The 21,260-nt window shown below is 37.5% G+C and overlaps 1 long non-coding RNA gene across 1 annotated transcript in view; it reads left to right on the top strand.

Annotated features, from left to right (window-relative positions):
- Window positions 1-21,260, top strand: part of LOC110344908 (uncharacterized) — an 82,588-nt gene that overhangs the window by 37,294 nt on the left and 24,034 nt on the right. The window contains exon 2 of the long non-coding RNA XR_015449702.1: window positions 12,053-12,152. This is a non-coding gene — a long non-coding RNA (uncharacterized LOC110344908). The remainder of the gene's footprint in view (window positions 1-12,052; window positions 12,153-21,260) is intronic.

Genomic DNA, 21,260 nt, shown 5'->3' with positions numbered 1-21,260 from the left:
ACACTGAATGGCATCTGTTACTCTCGAGTTACTTAATAAGTACATAAAATTTTAAAACTTAAAAATATGAAAAATAATAGCTAAGTATCCTTTAAATAACCATAATATAGTAGAATTTTGTCAAACAGGCCTACCTGAGTTTTATTTAATTCTCTTGTTTAATATGCTATTTGCTAATGCTTAGTAGACAGAAACTATAGAAAATATATATTGATTCTTATATATATGTAAGATTCTTTTTGTCTGGTAGAGATGTAAATCTTTCTGTTTGATAACTGAGATAAGATCAAAGATTATGATTTTGTTGTTTTGCGGGACATTAGTGTTGTACTAGTAATGGTAGCAATTAAATATGACTGCAGGCTCTTGAAGGGGCTCTCACTGAGAATCAAGCAATGTATCCTTGCTCCTCGGATCTGGATCATCATTGACTTCTCTTCTCATGGAGTGCTCTGATGGTGAAGCTCTGACAGTTTTCAAGACTAAGCATGAAGAGAATGGGAATGTCCCCTTGCTGTTTACTGGAGAACCTAATGGTAAACCAGCATCACTGAATTCCCAAAGAAAGCCAAGCACCCCTGTGAAGAGCTCCACTTGCAAGAAGAGCTGAGGCCCCTGGACAGAAAGCTCAGCAGAGCGTCCAGCCAACACCAAGCCCTCGTTGACACATTATTTGGGAAAGCCAGCCCCAGTTCCTCTGCCACATTGATAAGTTGACCAATCTGTGTGAGCCCTTCCTTTATTTCTGACACATCCAGGTGTGAGAAAATATTTGGTTTTAAATCCATGGCTTGAAGTGACTTTTCATGTGCCCTTAGGTAAGCAGAGCAGAATCTGGTACCGGGAGTGAAGGGAGTGCCTCTATAAATGACAAAGGTGGCACTGGATTAGGTGTCAGGGAAAATACAGAAGGAAGGGTTTCAAGGAGATTGTTGGTGAGGGGATAAAATGACGTGAGAAATTGGCAACTAGAGTCTGGGGAAAAATTGCTATTGATTAGTAGTGTAAAGTTGACCAGCATTGCCACCTTTGGTAACATGAAACTTGGGAAATATTTCTAATGCATTGACGGATTTGGGTAAAAAGAGTTCTATGAAAATGTTTGCTTTTGGGGTTGTGGTATACAAAATATTGTTTCTAGCCTTTGATATTTAGTCTATGATTTTGTTGTTGGATTAGATATTTCTCTAATCTGACATACTGTTAAGTGTCTTGTTTGACCCAATCTGCCAATGTTTGTCTTTTAATTGAGGAATTGAGACCATTTACCTTGAGAGTTGTTGGTAAAAATATTGATTTATTCCTGTCATTACATTATTTTCTGTTTTTGATTTCTTTATTTTCTTCTTTTAATTTAATTTCTTTCCCTGCTTGATGTATTCATTTCATCAGACTTTTTGGCGTTGTCAACTCCATCATCTTCTTCTAGGATATACTTGAGAACCTTTGGACGGCTGCTTTGGTGGTCATGAATTTCTTAAGGTGTCTTTTGTCATAGGATGTTTTTGTTTTTCCATCACTTTTAAAAAACAGTTTTTCAGGATACATCACTGTGATTGAAAGATGTTTTCTTTTAGGGCTTGAAACACTTCCCTTCAAGCTCTCCTGGCCTTTAAAGTTTGTGTCAAATTCTGATGTAATACGAATGGGTTTATGTGTATAAGTGATTTTTGCTTTTCTCTGACAGCTGTAAGATTATGTCCTCATGTTGAATATCCGGGATTTTGACTATGATGTGACACCAAGAGTTTCTTCTCCTCTTGTAATTTTTTTGATTTTTGTTTGCCTCACTTACTTGTATGTTGAGTGCTTTCCTCATACTTTGAAAGTTTTCTGGTATAATTTCTGTAAATTTTTATCAGTACATATAGATGTCTAACTTTTCCTCTAACTTCAATTGGTCTTAGTCTTCTTAGCATCATCTAGTTGATGTAGGGTTGATTTTCCTTGCTTTCTTGTTGTTTTTCAGGCATCTCTGTGTATATGGACTTGTGCTGCCATTTGACCTTGAGGTCTGAACTTGAGTCTCTTCCACATTGGTCACTTTGTGCTGTTTACATAATCAATAGTTTTTTTTTTCTTTAACTAAGAGAAGATGGTTTATTTGAAGGTGGAGAAAAAGGAGAAAGAGAGAGAGAGAGATTATAAATAGCTATACTAGATGAGTAGGGAGCATCCAATATCATGGACTCATAGACTCTTGTCTGTGGCCTCCTATTTATTGAACTCCTTGTCCCCTGGGGGGTCCTGGAACCTGATTTGCTCCATAGCTGTGTTTGGTCCTTTGTCTGGATTTCTCCCCGTCATATGTTTGGTGGAAGCTAGGATTCTGGGTGGGGGCTTAGGGACAAGTAGTGTAGCTTTAAGTATTAAGTAAAGGGGTCTATGCTGAACACACTATTTGGGACCTCCCTGAGCTTTGTTCCTTTGCCTTTGTCTTTCTGATTGCTTGTGCTTAATCTACAGAGGCAGAGCCTGCTGCCCTAAGGAAGGCTGTCCACTAACTTCTATGAAAGCTCAATGAGCCCTTCATCCTGTCTTTCCTATCCACAGGGCCTCCTGTCCCTACACCCCCTGTCTGAGACAACAGTCCAACAGCTGTTGGAGAAATGGGTGATGACCAATTTGTCTTCTTCAGCTGAATGCAGTCATAGTTGGGGAGCAGCAGATGGAAGTCGCTAGCAGGGAGGTTCATCTGATGGGCATTGCGGGAAGCTGGCACGTTCATAGTGGGTCTCATCTGTATGATTGCTTGGCATTTGGCAGCCTCTAGGTGAGAATAAACAACTTTACCAAGAGATTAGGAAACTTATGACCAAAACATGTGCAATGGAATGGAAAGGCAGACTGGGGCAGGAGCCACATCAGACACTGCATTTAAAAGGTTAGAAGAGCAACTGTAACCAGCTGGCCCTTAGCACTGTCAGTAGAGGTCAGTGACTCTGTATGTCTAGCCTATATCACTGTGACAAATGCATATCTCTGGCTGTGTCCTCTTGTTGTGGGGAGTTCAAGACCAAGTTAAGGTGAGACCTTTTTCAATCATAATTTACCTCCTGATAAAGTAAGGTCAGTTAAGTCTCCTCAGGCATTACTGTTGGGGCCAGGGTCAGAGTCTCTTAGCTCTTTCAGTTCTTCTTCTGTCAGATGTATCATCTGCCAGCATGGGTCATGCTCTGTGCTAGACCACAGGGGGCTCCTTGGAAGCATGGGAACAATTTTCCCTTCAGTGACCTTCTACCTAGCATGATGCACACTGGTTGACTCCACTCCCCTGGGGTCCAACAATCTCCTTGCTCAGGAGTTGGGTGACTCACAAAAGTTGTAGGACCCTGTAGAAATGCCCCCTCATGTCCTGAGTCGTTGTTGACCCTGGAATGGCAGAGCCAAAATGTTGGCAGTTCTCCTGACCTGTTATCTTTTTAGCTTTGGCCTCCCAGATTTCTGTTCTCAAACACTCAGCAAGAGAAGATTGGTTAATTTCATGAATTTATCTAGATATACAGCCTGTAGTATTTTCCTTCAGTAGAGGGAACTCTAACTGTGTGAGGGCAATGTCTGCTCTAGCTACTTCTGGCCAGAGATGGTCAGAGCAGTGGTTAGAAATACTCTCTAGTGGGTCCACCTGAAGGCCTGCAGTAGGCATCAGGCATTTTCACCTTGGGTAGGCATATAGCTTTAAATCTGGAGAAGACAAATCCAAAGAACTGGTTAAGTATACTTAGGACAAACAATAAGATCAGCAAGACTGTTATTAATGTGGCCAACGGTTGTTTCCCTCAGGAAGACCCAGTGAGAGCCTCCAACAGAGAGGGTGAGGAAAATGTCTGGGGGGCTTCAGAATCTGACATGGCATCAGTCTGTTGTCTAAATCTTGAACAGCCTTTGCAATGTTAGCAGAAGTATTGGGAATTTAAGCATAACATTTAGCTTTTACAGTTGTGCAAGTTCTTCCTTTTGCTGCTGTTAGGATGCAGCACAAAGCCTGGGTCTAAGGCCTTGGTCTCCTAAGAAGCTGGTAAAGGGGCCTGGTCTTTTTAGCATATCCTGAAATCTAAATTTCATAAAAATCCAGTCACCTCCAGAAAGGCTCTTAGTTGTTTGATATGTTTAAAAAGTGAAGTCCAGAATGAGTTGGATTCTTTCTGAATTTAGCACCCTTTTGGCCTGAGAAATGAGCAGCCCTAAATAAGTGACCTGGGACTGGCAGATTTGAGCCTTCTTCTGGGACAGTTTATAACCTCTGGAGAATAGAAAGTTAGGGAGGGACTCAGTTCCCTCTGGTACCTGGGTCTCTGTATCCCCACAGAGCACCAGATCATTTACATAATCTGCATAATATGTAAGCTTCATCTACATAATATGCATAACATGTAAGCAGATAATGCCCTCTTTTTCCACTCTAGCAGGTCTCGTGCTAGGGCTAGGCCCAAAAGATGGGGACTACCTCAAGACCCCTGGGAGAGGGCTGTCCAGGTCACTCGTCCCACCCCCACTAGTGGACTTTCAAAGGCAAAGAGGTTCTGATTCTTGGGCACCAAGGGAACAACACTAAAAAAGCGTCTTTAAGATCTAAGACAGAAAAGCAGCTCTGGAATCTGTGTCAATAAAGTGTAAGAACTGGGGCACAACCCAATGTAGAGGCAGCACAGCCTCACTAGCGAGGCACAGGCTGAGACCCCATCTCCATCCATTAGGCCTCTTTTTGCCACTGCAGATAGGAGTATTACAGGGGATGGGAGCCTCTCATAACAGTCCTTGTTTAAGTAGTCCTTCAACTATAGGCTTTAGTCCTTTTCTAACAGATAACAATTACAATATTTTTAAAAGAAAACTCATGATCAAGGGCCACACAGCACCCCAACATGATGATCATCATGACATTTTTATCTCTGAAACACAATAAAATGTCCATCCCAGTAGAGAATAGCTTGTTAGTCACTTATCTTTATCTAATGACATAAAGAAACTTTTACCCAAAGTATTATCCTTTAATAAAGTGCCACTGAAGAAGAATGCTCCTGTCTATAGATGTATCTTATAAGTTACTAATTCCCAACCTTTAATTTTTATGTGACATTGTCCCGAGTGCACAGTGCCTGACCATCTCTAAGTGTAGAGACACATACATTGCATACACATAAGTTTTGAAAAAGAAAATTATCATTTGGCTTGTGGTCTCATGCTGGCTTGACATGCACCTCTTACCACAGGTATCTAGAACACAAGTATGAGAAAGGCAGATGTCTGAATCTAAGATAAGCATACCTAAGATAAGGAACCCTAGTTTTACATTTTTTGAGAACCTGTACACCAGGAATGTATGAATACATCTACTACACCATGAAATCAGCAATAATGAGTGACATAGCCAAAAAGAAACCTTTGTCCCTTAATTTAGCTTTGTATCTAGAGCATCTTTTAATAAGAAAACTTTATTGTTTTAACCACAGAGAACTTGACCCTTTGATGATAACCAATGTAAACATATTAAAATAACATATTTAGCAATGTTTATTGGAGTGTGTCTCCATAAGGCCTTGAAAATTATTGGGGGTCCCATTAGTGAATAAATAGTGGAATAAAATGTTTCCAGGAAGCTGCTCCTTTACTCATCCAAAGGAGAACTTTGTCAGCAAAGCCAAAGGGGTCCCCATTGGTTAGCTTAACAAAGTTTTCAAATTGCTCTTAAGAACCAGACAACAACACATTATTTTTGACCATGAAAGACTCCCAAGTTATTATACAGAAACAGCAATAGGCATTGTAAAACCAGTCTCAACATCATTTTGATTGGGTTGCAACCTGGGTAGAAGCATATCCTTAACTTTCATGACATTTATTTTATCTATAAACCAACTTAAATTGTAGACAAATATTTTAACCCATACAAGCTGTTTTTCATGGAAATCTCAAAGAAAAAAAGAAAAAAAGAAATTGTTGAGCTCACACAAAACTGCTGTAGGCATTGTAACCGGTTAGATCGAACCGACTGACAAAAAAGCACACGTAAGACAATTGTTTACAAACCAGAGTGCACTCAACTGAATTTGGCCATGACCTTTTCATGAATCAGGCACAGCTATGTATTTTAGGCCATGACATAGCTCATGTCTGGAGCTATTGCTGCTCTTCTTCTCTCACTCTCTGTCTCTGCCTGTATTCTATACTTGATCACAGCCAAAAGGCCGAGAAGCAATGTGCCTGTTCTTTTCAAGAAGGCGGAACATGAAGGGGGATCTCTCTAGGTTGTGTTTCCTCCCTGTTGAGGCCCCAAGGTTGGGTTCTTCCCCCATCAGACAGTAGGAGGAGACTGGTCCCAAGGCAGCTAACTGAGGAAGGTTTAATGAGCTATGGTAGAGCTGTATGTAATTTATAAAAACCAACAGATGACATAGGTATTTAACATTATATTATCTCAGAGCCACGAGTAACATCCAGATTAATTTACGTAAGAAATCATACCTATATGAGTCTTAGAGAAATGGATAGGACTGAAAAAAGCCAGAGGTCTTTCAAGTGTCTCCTCGTGTCACTCTTGTTTCTATTATTCGCCATAGATACTTACATTTCTAGAACACTCTTAGGTGCTATTCTAGAATAGTATAGAGATGAACTGAAATAATAATGGCTGTTTTTCAGTTTTAGGCATCAGGTCACTTTTCATAAGACTCTGCTCTTCCTTCTGACCCTATGCAACTTAATTATTTACTTAAGGAAAGAAAGCTGAGCAAAGACAGATGGCCTCAGGATCCTACTTCATGAAGCCTTTAAAGGGCAAGAAAGTGAATTTTAAAGACTTGTCCAGGAAATTTTATCACACTTCCTAAGAGGAGCTATTGCTGGGAGATAGGCAGCACCCTGCCCGTGGTTTTCTGTTGTCCACATTCTCTGCATCTCTCTGACTCCGTTTTTAATAGACCCTCTCCCATTTCTCCTATTCTATCCTCTATTTCTTCTGAATACTTTGTTATTCTTCCAACACCTCAAAAACAGTCCAGCTTGTGGGGAAAAAGGAACCCTGCTCCACTCCTGGTAGAAGTGTAGACTGGTACAACCACTGTGGAAATCAGTATGGAGATTCCTCAAAGAACTAGGATTGGAAGTCCCATTTGACCCAGCTATTCCCCTACTGGGTATCTTCCCCAAAGAATTAAAAGAATCCTACCACAGTGATATACGTGCACCCATGTTCATAGCAGCACAGTTTGTTATAGCTAAAGCTTGGAAATGGCCCATCAACTGGAGATTGGATAAAGATGATTTTTTTTAATATATAGAATGGAGTACTACTCAGCCACAAAGAATGAGAAATTAGACATTAATAGCTAAATGGATGTACATTGAGGCAACACTACTAAGTGAAATAAATAGGACACACATGTGTAAATACCGAATAGTTTCTCTAGTGTGAGAAACTGAAAGTGTAAATAAGGACTAAAAGGTATAAAAGATAATGTGAAATAGGAAGAAAAGGGGCAAAGGGGAAGGGAAAATGGGAGGGGCAGGGGAAAGGAAAGAAAGGAATGGAATTAATACGAGAAAATGGAAAATGGAAACAAAATCTTTGTAAATAGGGAGGGATGGAGGGGTTGACGGGAGGGCAGGGGAAGGGGGAAAATAAGAACCAAGAGAGATTATGTGAAGGTGCAAATTTCCAATGATGAATGTCATTATGTTGTACACCTAAAATGTACCAAAAAAATTAATTAAAAAAAACCCCAACAGTCCAGCTTCAGGCTGTTGGGCTTGCAGTTTCCTGTTTAGAATACACTCCTCCAAGATGTCTTCAGTTTCCATTTCTTTCAATTTGGTTAAAATGTCAGTTTCTGCAATGGTTTGGATGTGGTTTGCCCCTACAGATTTATCTCTCAGAGGCCTGGCCTTCAGGGTAATGTGGTTGATGAAGCGGAGCCTTTCAGAGATGGGGTCAGTGTGAGGTAGGTAGGTCACAGAGGGATGTCACTATGCAAGGGATTAGGTGGAGTAGGTGGAGTTAGCTCCCTAGAAGGTAGGTTGGTAAGAGAGAGCAAGACGAGCCCCTTCCACTCTCTGGTCAGCAGTCTCACCAGGTGAGGTGTGCTTGTCCTTCATGTGCCTGCCATCATGACACCACCACGGGGCCTTCACCAGAGCCCACGTCCCTGTGGCCACCTAACCTTGGAATTTCAGATTCCTCTCCTTTATAAGTATCTAGCCTCGGGAATTTTCTTCTATCAACAGAGCATGGGTAAATATACTTCCCCAAGGAGACTTATCGTACTTGCATATCCAAAATATCCAATAGCACCTCTGCCTTTGATCACTGTCAGGTTCCCCCACTTTACTTTTCTTCTGGCATGTATTGAATCTTGACCACATGTTTTCTGTGTTCACAGATTTCTCTTTCCCACCATCACCATCACTTTCTGTCACCCATCCCCATAAAAATGTTGAAGTCAGAGAATTTGTCTTCCATTTCTCTTTCTCCAAAACAACTACCCAGCATTCACTGGGCTCTGAGAATGAATGAACTACAGGTAGGAGGAATCACACAATGGATCAGAGGTGTAGTGTATGCTATTTCCACCGCACTCAGACACTGAAGACCAGAAACCAGGAGACTCAACAAACAATGCTATTGCCACAGACAAGAGTCTTTCTTACGATGAAATACTTAATTGAAATCCGGATAAGTACAGCCAACGCAACCCTTTTAGTATTTCAATTGGTTTATTATGTATCTATGCTGCTCTGTGCTGCTGTATTGAGCACAGCCTGCAGCTGAAAGAAAACGAAGTCATACATGTGCAGCTCTTCTTGTTGTTGTTGTTACCTATATGGAGGTGATTTTTAAATTGGATCGATCTATTATTTGGATAAAAAGCAATAAATCATTTTTTAATTCTCTCTCTCCTCTTCACTGATGCTGTTTTCCACTCAAATGCCCAAGTCTCTCTCCACTCTTTGCCATGTCTGGGCCTTCCTGTGACCTTGACCATCCAACTTTATCTCCCAGTGAAGAATCCCTTGGTAAAGATTTACATGAAATGTCTGAAAATATTGTAAATAGTTCCCAGCTGGCTTTGTCTTTCTACTCCTGCCTTGTTTCCTCCTTTTTAAAAAAGGTACTATGAAGAAAAAACTAGCACATTTGCAAATATTATTGCCTACATAAAACAAACGCAAAATGTCTAACAGAGTGCCAGGAATTCCTTAAGTTAAACTTACATTATTTCATTCATGTATTCATCATTCACTCAACAAACAGTGATTATTTCTCTGGCATGAGTCTTACACTGTGGCAAATGCTCATGCTCAAAGATGAGTAAGGTTTATTTCTTTGTAATCCAAACAGTGTGAGTCAGTACTGGGTGTGGGTGGGTCTACATTCATTCTCATTTTCCTCCTTCCTGCAATGAAACATGCAGCAGCATCCCACAGACAGGTAGTCACTCAGGTAAGCTCTTCTCTTCCTGAAAATGGCTCACCAGGGAGAGAGTCTTTGCGTGTCGCCCCAGTGTGACTTCAGCTTTTGCTCAGCCGCGTATTAAGGTTACAACGTAGTTCAGTTACTCATTCATGTGTCAACTACCAAAAATGGTTACATTACATGTCCATGATTGTAACGCTGATTAAGGATTCCCCAGGGTGCTGTGCTCAGCCCAACTAAAGCACTTTTCATGATGAAAATCAGAGGTTCTGGAAGATTGCCAAATAAAATGATTTCAGGAGACAGGATGACCCATTCTGAATGTAACTGATTTCTCAGCCTCATAATGGTAATTTCTCTTTAAGAACCAAGGAATTATATTTTGTATATCTGAAAGCCTGAAGTCAAATAAATATTTTGTTCTGAATGCTTATTTTTAAAGATACTGTTTATCTTACATATAGTGATGTGTTCTCTCTTGAAAGTATGATATAAAGTCTTCAGTTTCCAGGAAGTAAAACAATTACTGAAACTGCTCTAAAGTCCAATGGCAATAAGTAAGAATTTGTAAGGCAAATATATAGGATAAAGAAGAGATTCAAGCTTTCAAAAATAATAAATTCATGACTTACTGCTTACAAAAAGAGAAATTGTGTAGGTAATTCGCACTACAGGTATGTGTAGCCCAGGAAGCTACGCTAAGGACAATAACGGTAAAGATCGCGGGACAGAGCAGAAATGCTGAAAAACTCCACTCTCTTTTCGTGTCTGCCACCTCCTCTAGCTGTGGTTTAAGAGTCTTTTCTTTACCTCAGTCGTTCACTTCTCATCACAAAAGAACCCTGGCACCAGGCAGGCACAACCCGTTTATGACAGAGCCCTCTCTACTTCAGTACAAATTATAGAGAGGGTTAAAATTTTAACGAAGGGAAGAGCAAATATACGGGTATTGGTGATTTGTTCGATCATTTGTTACCTCCTGGTGAAAAAGGAGCTAAGAAAATAACAGTAAGGAACACCCAAGACCAAAAGAGATAAGTTACTTCAGATGTATTTCGCTAATTTGATCATCTCAATCAACATAATAAATGGTAAATAGAAAAAATACAAATCCTTACTCAAAGCTAAGATGACCCACACTTGCATGTATCATACTGCATTTTCAGAATGATAAAAACATTGCTTTGTGGTCAAAATATTAGTGCTTAAGTTCAAAATGGACAAATGCCCATCGGTCTACTAGAGCACAGAAGCCAGGAGATCATTGCTACCTTGACCTGAACGATGTGCATTTTAGCATATATTATCCAGTTAAAAAAGAGTTTTATCCTCATGTGCTGGGACTATGAACTGATAAAAGTTTAATATGCACTAGAGTAGATGCTTTAGATTTATTCCTATAAATTCCAAAGCAAGCATTTGTGGTACATGTCTGTCCATTATCCTTTTTGGATTTGTAAAGTTTCTATTACGTTGTCACTGGTTTTCATATTTGAAAATATACACTAATACAATTCGCATGAAGTATATTTCTCTCCACAGCACTCTGCTCCCTGGGATGACTTTTAACCCAAAGAAACAGCATTCTAGTGATCATATTGTGTTGGGATAATTGATTCAGAGGAACTGCCCGAGAATCTGTAACTTCACATTCTGGAAATAAGTATGCAATTTTAGCTACTCATTGACTGTTCGACTTTACAAGCAGGGAGTACTAAACAAGCCAATACACAAAAACAAACAAACTTTGCTCACTTAGTTATTATTTTCTTGTCTCTTAACTGCTTGGACAAATTCCCTGTCCTCTTTGTGTCTCTTCAAAGAGGAGCTGGTTAATATTTGATCATGATGATCATAAAACTCAAAGTGAAAGATTTCTGTCAGGTAAATACATATGTTGTGTTACTTTCATGCAAGTTTCTTACAAGTTAAAATATTAAAATAATTAAAAGGAAACCTTTCTTTCCCTACTCCATCTTTTACTCAGTATATTTTTACCAAATAAAACAAAATTTATTAGTAAACATAATTGTTAACTCTGTTTGTGATAATGCTATTTAATTCCAGGAGATAAAAGATCAGGCATTAAGATATTTTATACTCAATAGGACTTGAGGTAGATATTCATATTTATGAATGGTCTTTATATTAGAAATGTGAACTTAGAAAAATAGGGAATTCAATTTCATGGTTAGTAGTGTTCAATAATTTTCTTCCTTTTACTGACAACATTTTTGGTTAAAAAAAAAAATCAACTTGCCTAACCAGACAAAAGACTCCACATATTACATTTTGGGGGAGAGGTGTTTTAAAGATAATTAAGATATCTATTGGTTTCTCCTCCTTCCCTGGGAGAAGAAAAATTGTCTAATTTATCTTTTAGTTCTAGAATATAAGAAATAAAAAAAAAACTGGATTCATAACTTTCACATAATAACCAAAATGAGTTCAAGTAAGAGAAAATGAATGTGTAGCCCACATACCTCAGTGGGGCAGGGATTATTTTCAAATGGAAGTGAGGATGCAATTTCACTGTCCAGACAGGTGCAGCTCTTCAGGAACTTTCTATTCTTATGTAGATTTTGCTTCTACCTCACCATGAGCCCATGAATAAGCTTCTTTCTTCTTTTGACCATTCAGGTTTCCTCAACTGTGAAAATTGCGTATCTATGTCGCCTCACAGTGCTTCTGAAAGGACACTCCTCAGTGGTGTCTGTGATGTTGAAGGATGCCTGATGTTGTAAGTCATTAAATATTTTTTTGCAGGTTGACACGGTATTAATATTAAAATGAACTTGAGGTAAATGGAGCATATGCAAATATATTTTTTATTTAATTGAGGAAAGAATTACTGACCGTAAAGGACCATGTGATTTGCTTTTTCACGTTAGCTCTGTTTACTTGACAAAGATAGAATCTGCATTGCACCATCCATGTTCCAAGGGAGGGGTCCAGCTTTAGTTACCTTATCTTGCCAGTTAAGCTCGCAGCATATACTTAGGAAAGTGCCGGGCACTTCTGAAAGCAGTGCTTAACTTCAGGTGTCCAGAAATGGCAAAACTTGTTTTCAGAATTCCACACTTTTCTCTGATGTATTAAATTATTACTTGGGCCTATAATTAACATCTTACCAGCCTGATGTTTTCATCATCTAATCAACACAAGAGAATGATGAAAGACCTTTATATGCATAATTATCCCTTTACATTGGCTCTAAACAGGGATTCAAAATAAAGTTATTTCCATGTATATATATATGATCAAATCTACAATGAGATAAAATTACAGATTCTTGTTTATGATATATTTTTATATCTCTATGGCTTTTTTTCTTTTTCTTTTGTAGACAAGTGATAGCATTAAGCTCTATAGAGACTTAGGGAAATTCTTGATATTAAAAAGTGTGAAGGGATAGGGAAAATTATGAGAAAAGGAAAAAATGGAAACAAAGTCTATGTAAATAGGGAAGGGTACACAGGTAATGGGGAAAAAATAAGAACCAAGATTCATCATGTACAGGTACAAACACCCAATGATAAATGTAAATGAATTGTATACTTAAAATGCACCAATAAAAGAACTTAAGCAAAAAAAAATAATGTAAAGTTATTGAGACACAATAAAGCCTCATTTTACTTAAAAAAAAAAGCGTGGATCCTATCTTTTTGAAATACTGCCAGCTTCTTCTTACTCTTAGAATGGTTTTTAGATATACTTGTTAAATTCTGTAAAAAGTATTTATAATTTTGATTAGAACTTCATTAACAAGATATAATCATTGTTTCATTTTTCTTTCATTAAACTTTATATGTATTTTTATGATGATTTTGAGCATTTAAAACATAAAAACTTATTTCTAGGTACTTCAGAGTTTTTGGTACCAATTGTAGATTTTTTTGTATTATTACTTTGTCATTATTACATTATACAATTTTTATTAATATACAATAATTTCTATTTGTCTATTAATCTGACATCATAAAACTCTAAATTTCCCTTCTTCTTTAATATCTTCATGCTCTTTTAAATGACCTGAGGGATAATCAATAATAATAATATTATTCAGTCAATAATAATAACTTTGTCTCCTCTTGTTTTGGTTTCCTTGGCTATTGTAACAAAGTATCAAAAACTATGACTTTTTTCTCCCCATTAAGTTTATTGGTACATTTTAGGTATAAAATACATTCATCATTGGGATCTTGTACTATTACATGAGTATCCTGGTTCTTATTTTTTCCCCTTCCCCTGCCCTCCGTTCACCCTCTCCACCCTTCCTTATTTGCAAAGAATTTGTTTCCATTTTTTTCCTTTTCTCACATTTTTTCTTTTCCCTTTTTTCCTTTTCCCTTCCCCCTCCCCCACTTCTCCTGCTCCTTTAGACCTTTTCTTCCTATTTTACAATATCAATTATTCATGTTTAAAATTACAATATTAAGATCTAGGAGACATTACCACAGATTTTACAGAATTTAAAAGTATATAGAAAGCATATTACAAAAATCTTTTTTGAAATAAATTTGACAACTTCTAAGAAGTACCTTGGAAGACAAATTAATGAAACTAACTCTGGAGGAAATATAAAATTTGAATAGCACCTATTAAAGAAAGTATAGTCCTAGTTTGAAAACATACCTATATGACAACAGCAGGCTCATATACATTTTAACTGATAAATTATATCAAACATTTAAAGCAGAAAAAAGAAGGAACATTTCTTCCCTAATTTTAGGAACTCAACATTGTGCTAATCCTAAAACTGGATAAAGATAATAGAAGAAAAAATATGAACTTAGATAGAAATTTGTTTAACAAACAAACTATTAGAAGTCAGATCTGGCAATATGTAGAAAGTGGTTTTGTTATAGGGATGGGAGTGTTGGTTCAGCATTTGAAGATCCACCCCCAAAAGTCATCATTTTAACAGAGGAAAGGAAAAAGCCATATGATATTGTCACTAGTTGGAGAAAAAGTATTGGACTAAATTCCACAGCTGTTCATGGTAAAAGCTATCAGGAGACTAGAAGTAGAACAGAACCTTCTCAACAGATTAAAGCCATGCTCTCCACACTTCCAGGGAGAACGCCTTATAAGAATGGAGAAGATACAATGCTTTCTCCTTAAGATGGGGAAAAAGGGCAGATATGCTTACTCTTTATCGGTCCATTAAATTTTGAAACCTAGGCCCCAACAAAATAGTCTGGCAATAAAATGACACAACTAGGATAGGATTGGCAAGGCAGAAGCAAAATCCTTATATGTAGATGAAATGATCATCTACAGAGAAAATACTAAGAAATCTCTGGGAGCTCCTAGAACTTGTATTTGAATTTAGCAGGATTAGAAAACACAAAGTATATATAAAAATTCAGGTCTGTGTATACTTGCTATAAATGAAGAATTGGATATTGAAATTTAAAAGTTATGTAGGAGTATGAAGGACCTAGACAAGTTAAAACAAAAACAAAAACAAAAACAGTGTTAGAAGACATTTAGTACCTAATTTTAAGACTTCTTCTAAAGCTACGGTAATCAAGGCAGTGTTGGTATAAGGAAAGACATATAGATCATTGGAATAAAACAGAGACTCTAGAAATAGAACCACATATATATGGTGCCCTGAGTTTTGAAAGATTATTTAACATTAGCATTTTATAGAATATAAACTCAATTCAAGAGCCGAGGAAAAGATAGTGTTTTCAGCAAATGGCACTAGAACACCCGGTATCCGTATATAAAAAATTAACCTCAACCCTTTATTTCCATACATGAAAATAACTTGAAGGATCTATGAACATAAATATGAAAGCCTAAAAGCATAAAACTTTAAGAAGAAATTATAAGGGAAAATGTTTATGAATTCAGTGTAGGCAAGAACTACCTAGGATTCAAAAGACACGATGTATAAAAGAAAAAAATTGATAAATGAGATTCCATCAAAATTTAGAACTTCAAATGACATCATTAAAATGAAAAGTAGTCCTTAAACAGACCATATTTACAATGCATATAACCTATGAGCAGAATGTATAAAGAATTCTTAGAGCTCATTAATAGACAACCCAATTAAAATGTAGACATAAGAAGATGATAAATAGCCAGTATAGCACAAGGAAAGGTGTGCAACGCTAGAATCAGAAAAATACTAATCAGTACAATAACAAGATTGAATTATATACTCATTAGGGAGATGAAGTCAAAAGTTATAAAAGCCTTGTCATGGCTTTTTCTTTTTGTTGGATTCTCCCCCCCACCCCGTGCCTTTGCATTTAATTTGTCACCCCAATGGATTCATTCTGCTGGGTTTCCTGGGGTTGTGATCCTCGTTGTCTTTTCCTAGGGTATTGTCTAAAATTTTTTGGAGTGCCGGTTTGGTATTCATGAAGTTCCTGAGGTGCTCTTTATCATGAAAGTATCTTATTTCTCCATCAATTTTGAAAGATAGTTTTTCAGGGTACATCAATCTGGGTTGGAGGCTGTTTTCCTTTAGGGCTTGAAATACATCAATCCAAGCTCTTCTTGCCTTGAGGGTTTGCATCGAGAAGTCTGCTTTGATTCTGATGGGCTTTCCTTTGTATGTGATTTGTTTCTTTTCTTTCACTGCTTGTAGAATTTTGTTCTTCTGTTGGATTTCTGGAATCCTAACTATTATATGCCTATGTGTAGATTTTTTTTGATCAAGGCTAGCTGGAGTCCTATATGCCTCACTTACCTGTATGTCAGGTTCTTTCCCCCTGCTTGGGAAATTTTCTGCCATCACTTCTGTGAACATTTTTTTTTATGTCATCTGCACTCTCTCCTCTTTCTTCATTGACTCCAATCCGTCTTATGTTATTCTTCTTTGCATCGTGTAGCAGCTGCTGGATTGATTTCTCGTGTTTCTTTACAATTTTAAAGCAATTTTTCTTTTCCTGGTCACTAATTGCAAACTTATCTTCTATATGTGAAATTCTATCCTCACACTGGTTCATTCTGCTGCATAGACTTTCGATGGAGTTTTTAATCTGCTGGAAATCTGTTTACATCTGTTTTATGGATTCCATTTGTTTCCTGTGTTGGGATTCCATCATGTTCCTCAGATCCTCTATTTTTTTATCTGTGTCCTCTCTAGATTTATTAATCATGTCTTGCACCATGAGCACAATCTTTGCTGTTATCTGAGTAAGTATTTCTGATTTCATTTTTCCCAGATCCTCTTTTGTTGCCAGTTCAGAAAGAGTCCAGGCGGTTGAGTATCAGATTGTTCCATCTCGTTTCCCTTTGGGGTTGCTGCAGGTGATCCAGAAGTCTGTTTTTGTGGCTTGTTTACATGTCTTCTCATTTCCACTTAGGGCAGGGGTGCTTCTGGTACCTGTGCAGCTCACCTTCTCTGCCCTAGGAGCTTGGGCTGGTGGCAGGGAAGCTTCCTTCTGGGTGCTGGGACCAGCTCAGCTTCTCTGCCCTAGGAGCTTGGGATGGCAGCCACCAACTATGATTTTAAAACAAGTGATTTTAACGCTATGATTTTCATACAACAGAAATGTAGTCTCTCAAAGCTCAGCAAGCCAGAAGTCTGACATTAAGTTGACGAGATGATACTCTCTGCAGACACTCCAGTATCTCTTCTTCTTAGCATCTGGTGATTGCCTCCAGTCTTGGCATTCCTTCATCTGTGGAGGCAAAATCTCCAGTCTCTATCTCTGTCTTTACATGGGCAACTTCCCATTTGTGTTTGTGTCCAGGTTTCTCTCCTCCTCTAAGGACAGCGTGGACATCTTACGGCGGATCAAAGACTGTTGCAATCCATTATGGCTTCATGATTACTGCTGCAAAGATCTTTGTTTCTAAATGGGGTCACATTCAGTTTCCAGGGAAACATGACTTTTTAAGGGGGCTACTACTCAATTCAGTAGACTTGACCACCCCCAAATATTTTCTCTACCATCTCAAAATTTTATCACCCCAAAATTTATGTCCTGCCATCTGCAAAACATTCCAAATCCCATCATCAAAATTATCTCAACCACATATAATGAGGCACTTGGTATAATGCATACTAGAACCAAATTTCTCTCCATCCATGGAGTTATGAAACTAAACACATATTAAATGGCTGTAGAATACATTAGGACGTCTGCGATTGTCATCGTTTACTTTCTTGTTTGAAGAACATGTGTCTTGGATGTAGAGTGGTGAGCTGGCAGGTTCTTTTGTTTCAGCACTTTATAATGTGTTCCACTGCCTTTCACCACCGACATTTCTGATAAATCATAAGCTATGTGGATTATTTTTGTATATAAATAATGTCTCATTTTTCCCACCTTTTAAGTGTTTTTCTTTGGTATTAGATATTTTGTTTAATGATGTGCTTTTTCAGTTCATGCTATACTTGGACTTTTCTAAGTGTCTGGAATTTTTATATTTATATCTTTCATCAAATTGAAAAATTTTAGTCATTGTCTTTTGAAATAGTTTATGTGTCTCATTATCTTTACGCTCTGCTGTGAGACTCCAACTACATAGATGTTGGTGACTCAGGCATTATGTCACAGGTCTATGAAATTTTCTTCACAATTTCTTTTCAATCTTTTTATCTGTATTCTTCACATGGAAAATGTTCTATTGATCTATCTCCAAATGTACTCACCCTTTCCTTCATCAGCTGCAGTCTGCTGTTAACTCCAATCAGGAAACACTAATTTTATATAATTAATTTTTCCATTTTTGAATTCTTACTTGAAAATTTTTCCTAGTTTCCTTTTTTCTGATAAGATTTCCTATATTTTATTTATTGAAAGCATATTTTCCTTCACTCCACCAAAAATTTAAAGTAAAATTAAATACTTAGCTGATTTCAATGTATGTTCCTCACTGGGCTGGTGTCCATTGTTTTTCTCGTCGCAGGTTAAATTCCTGTTTCTGCACTTACTGAGTTTGTATTGCTCCCTGGGTATTCTGAGGCCCAAAGGCTCGATTGTGTTACATTTCTAAATGGAGTGATGCCTGTCCCAGCTTCAGCAGGTATCACTCTGGACTCACAGACATTGTGGGCTGGGTGCAGCTCAGAATCCATTTCAGTGTTTGAACCTCTTTGGGCATGCACGTTTCAAGGTGCGCTAGTTTATTAGCCCAGTTTTCAAGGGGGGATCTGGGGCTCCCCTTTCTGGCTCTATCTCCCTTACTTTCCGAGGTAGTGATTGTTCAAATCTGTGTCCTTCAGTTCTTTAGGCCAGAGGAGGCCCAAGTTTCCTGTCAGTGTTTTCCCTGTCAGTGCTGACTACTAGCTGCTCTCAGGCTAAAGTCATTTAGAAAGCAGGAGAATCACCCCATGCCTCTCTTTCTTCCAAATGAATGTTTTCCTCCAGTCTTCCTGCTTCTGCTCACTCTATGCTACCTCCAGGCAGTTGTGTAGAAATCTTATCTACATTTATTTGCTGTTTGTGAGACACTGTTCTGAAGATGCAGGAGCCAGCTTCTTTGGCCAAGTCTGAAGTGTAACACAAAAGCGGTTTTGCATTTTCTCTGGCTAGAGCCGCTGATATTTCATTGTCTCCAAGTGTATTTTCATTTGTTAGCTTGGGATTTTCACAATCCTTTAATAGTATTAATTTGGACTACATGTCTATGTGAAGGTCAAACAGGGATTTCATTCCTCACCAAAAACATTTCCTCCCTCACTCGGAGAAACACTTGCATGCCTAGTTCCCTTGGTCTTTTGGTCATACATTTTCCTGGTACTCTTTTTGTTAAGGCCCTTCAACAGTCTCACATTTTCCAAGAACCAATATAAAGTCCAAGCATATATTTGAGAGTTTACCAGTTTCTTATTCTGTCTTCTCACATGAATGCTAAAACCCTAATCAGTGTACACCTCTTCATTTCCTCTTTAAAGGGATGACCTTACACCGGAAACAGGCAGGTCAAGAAGGGGGCCAAACGAGGACACAAATGTGGAAACGGTTAAATATGCTACTTCATACAAGGGTTTCTTAATGAATATTTAAGTTTTAAAGCAGAAATGGTATCCTCTGCTTTATTAAAGCAATTAGAAAGTTAGAAAATTACTGTCATACTCTTGAGTATACTCTGAGCAACAGTTAATGTATCCATTAGACAGACAGCTTCAACTGCAAAGAGTTTATAGATCTTGGTAAAAAAAGTGGAGATAGAATGGAAAAAACAATGATCCTATATATATAATTGACTCTGAGATGAAAGAATAAGCCAGAATGACAAGCAGGTATGCATTAGGACCAGTTCATGAGAAAGTGATAAAATTACTTGCTGCATATTTTGGTTTTATTTTAAATTCTGAAATACACTTTTTTATACAATAATGAAAAATTTCTGGAAATATCAATTGATGGAAAAATTTGTGTACAAAAATCAACATTTCTACAAGAGATACAACTTTAGGAATGACTAAAGCAATGAGTCAGGAAAATGTTATATGTCATGTACATAAATGCTGAGAATATTCTAAGAAAATTTTTGTGGTTTCGAGCATCATTTAAATATTATTTAAACATTATGCATTTATTAGAAACCTCTATTTTGATGACATTGCCTGTCAGTTGATTATTTTCCTTCAAATTTTAGTCCATAATCCCTCTTGAGATTCGTGTTTTTCCAATAGATAGTACATTCTTTATTAAATTATAGTGCATGACATTAACAACAAAGATTTTGCCTCTGGCTCTTACCTAAGAAAAAGCAACTAGAGAAATGGTATCTATATATCCATAAGGGGAGAAACTATTTTAAACTTATTATGAAAGAAGCAAATGAACAAATTACCTTTAAAGTCTGACTCTTGTCCTTTGCCAGTTGTGTAAACTAAGTCATAATATTTGCAAGCTCCCTTCTCTTCTTAGCAAAATGTATAATCTATTAATTTCCTCCAAAGACTGCCACGAGGAGCAGATGACATGTGTGTAAATGGTAGAGAGGAGCACTTGGAATGTTACCAAAAAGAACACTACGCTTTTTTCCCGATTAAATTTCTTCCCTGTATTCATTTGGTGTTGTAATTTTAAATATACTTTATATTTCAAATTAAGCCATGGGATTTTATTTATTTATTTTTATTTATTTATTTTTTAGGCCCAATTTTTTAAAATTTAAATTTCAATACAGTCATGTGACACATGATGGAAATATAATCTGAGAAATATGTTATTAGGCAATTTCATCCGTGTGTATGGCAAAGTACCACACAGAGTGTCATCTTCTAAGTGCAAACTGAAAAGGTATATGTCAGTCATCTGTGATGGCCCCTTGATATTATCCGAATACACAGTTAAACACGAGGCTACCACTGGCATAGCAGCACACTGTTTTACAGTAAACTCTTTTATATAAGTAGGATTATGCTCTAAAGGACGAAAAGCACAGCATGTTATGATAAGTACCTAAAGCAGTAACAGTCATTTATCACACTATCGAGGACTGTGTACTGTACATAGTTGTATGTGCTTCTTCTGGAAACACACCCTTCTCTCCTTTGATCTCAGTGAATCTTCCTTCCCAACCCACTGATGAGCTCCAGCCTAGTCTCTATCTACATCTCTTCCTAGAGTTTTAAACACAATCTATGTATGGATTCTTTCCAGATTCCAGCCTGTAACTCTGGTCTCTCCCCTCCTGCCATCCCTACCCCTTTGAAATTTTCTTGTTATTTCAGATTATCCATTATTCATTTTAATCATTTTAATCCTTATTTACACTTTCAGTTTCTCACACTAGAGAAACTATTGGGTATTTCCACATGTGTGTCCTATTTATTTCACTTAAGAGGATGGCCTCAATATGCATCCATTTAGCTATAAATTATTCTAGTTTCTCATTCTTTATGGCTCAGTAGTACTCC

Source organism: Heterocephalus glaber, unplaced genomic scaffold, assembly GCF_053883595.1.
Source record: "Heterocephalus glaber isolate CG9 unplaced genomic scaffold, H.glaber_assembly_v1.0 deba00000768, whole genome shotgun sequence".
Classification (NCBI taxonomy): domain Eukaryota; kingdom Metazoa; phylum Chordata; class Mammalia; order Rodentia; family Bathyergidae; genus Heterocephalus; species Heterocephalus glaber.
This window is presented reverse-complemented; position numbering and strand designations above follow the sequence as displayed.